Source organism: Nanorana parkeri, unplaced genomic scaffold (genome assembly GCF_000935625.1).
Source record: "Nanorana parkeri isolate BGI_ZX_2015 unplaced genomic scaffold, ASM93562v1 scaffold47, whole genome shotgun sequence".
In the NCBI taxonomy this organism is placed as follows: Eukaryota; Metazoa; Chordata; class Amphibia; order Anura; family Dicroglossidae; genus Nanorana; species Nanorana parkeri.
The window spans coordinates 1,909,291-1,911,338 of record NW_017306315.1 but is presented as its reverse complement, the minus strand read 5'-3'; the positions used below and the strand labels follow the sequence as shown (position 1 = coordinate 1,911,338).

The 2,048-nt window shown below is 50.5% G+C and overlaps 1 protein-coding gene across 4 annotated transcripts in view; it reads right to left on the bottom strand.

Moving 5' to 3' along the window:
* MAP2K4 (mitogen-activated protein kinase kinase 4) overlaps positions 1–2,048 on the bottom strand; it is a 38,292-nt gene that overhangs the window by 35,611 nt on the left and 633 nt on the right. The gene's annotated exons all lie outside the window — the stretch shown is intronic.

Sequence of the window (2,048 nt, the reverse complement as noted above, 5' to 3'; positions counted from 1 at the left end):
CTCCACTGGCCGCCCACCTCCACTGGCCGCCCACCTCCACTGGCCGCCCACCTCCACTGGCCGCCCACCGCGCACCTCCACTGGCCGCCCACCTCCACTGGCCGCCCACCGCGCAGCTCCACTGGCCGCCCATCATGCAGACGTGTCGTCTATTCTCGGCCCAGCGAACAGTGTGGAAGAAGAGAGGCGACACTGAAAGCTGTGGAGCAGAACCAGAGTTCTGTAGAGTGGTCACCTTCCTAGGGTGAAGGAGAACTGTGGGAATCACAAGGCTGGCTGTAGTGAATTACAAACCCTTTGGCAAGCCAAAAGACTTCACATACAAGAATTTCAGTTGTGTATTATTCAGTGGGTCTGGCGTTGCAATTTTAGCCGCTATGAAGGGAACAGAAAATGGGTTTCATCAATGTGCCCCTGATGGAAGAGACTCCCCTCACTTCCTGTGTAGTCACCAGGACAGGAAGTAGAAGAGTGATCAGTTCCGGTTGTCCAGCAACAACAAGCTTGTTCAATACTAAAGTGCAGTTGCACCAACATGACTGCAGTCAACTGAAGTCTGATTGGCCACTAAATGTTATTGTTTTCATCGCAAATATCAAATCTGACTTGTTGCTACAGGCAACACAGATGGTCCTTCATACACGACACTTCCAATATCTAAAAAGGAAGGCCTAGTCTCATTACCCTTTGGGTCTAAAGGCTTGGTTGTTGTGGGGACAAGGGCCTCACTTCCTGAAAAGAATTTACTAAGGCCGCATGTCTAAAACTGGTCATGACAGGTGCCCTTTAAAAATTGTAGTTGCAGCAGTTGACAAAAATTGACCTGTACCCCAATAATTCACCTCAAAATAAAGAATAGAATTTGGGGTTTTGCATTCATAATACAATGCCAGCACTTGAAGGGTTAAAGTTAAGTTGTGTGTACACGTGGTTCCTGTAACACAAGCCGATTAACCCTTTGAAACCCATAGAGAAGCATGCAGGCTTTGGCCTGGGCAGAGTGTCAGGTGTCACGGGGTAGAAATACAGTCACGGGGTAGAAATACAGTCGATTGGGCTCTGCACTCACAGGGGCCCCGGGGAAGGGACACAGGGGAGGGTTATTGAGGGGGGGGGTCGCAGGTCACTTGCTGCCTATAAAAGGTGACAGTAAACAAAGGCCTCACTGACAAAACCAGCAAAGGCTGCAACTGTTGCCATGGCGACCTGCCTGCCAAGAACAGGCATCATGTGGCTGCTAGGGGTGACGGCAGCAGGTAAGTGCACGTTTCTTTGCACACCTGAACAGACGGGACGCTTGTGGGCAGCCTTGTACATTGTTCTCTATGGAACGCTTCGCGCCTTTGCATCATCGTGCATGGCGCAATGCGAGCGGGCACAGACGCCCCATCAGGCATCAAAACTAAAAACTTCCCACCTACAGCATCCAGCTTTGACCTATCAGAGGGCAGTATTAAAATAAAAAAAAAGGTCAAAGCATCTGATTGGCTGCCATTAGTGACAGTTTATAGATCAGCTCAATTAAGTAGCGTGATAAAGGGGGGGGGGGCAATACACAAATTAGGGTAATTTAGGTTGGGCAGTGGTAAGCCATGGCAACCCACTATCGCCCCAGCAACAGAGCCCAGGCCCAGCCACCACCCAGGGATGGATTAGATCATGGGTAGGTCACCTCGGCACCGCAGCAGAACTACAAGTCCCATGAGGCATTGCATGACTTACAGCCGCAGGCACGAGTCAGTTAACCATTCAGTTAACCATTCAGGACTGGAAGAGGACCCCCAATAGATTGAGAACCCCAACAGAGGCTTTAACCCAGGGGTGGGCAACTCCAACCCTCCGGCTGTTGTGGAACTACAAGTCCCATAAGGCATTGCAAGCCTGGAATGTCTCCCGAAGCCAAAGGCATGATGGGGTTTGTAGTGAAAGCACAGCTGTGGGCCAGAGTTTTGCTTTTAGAGGTCAAACAAATGACAGGGGCAGATTATGAATACAATGCTGGATCTCAGTCAGAGATTGCTCAGCAGCCCCCAATGGAGAGACTGCTG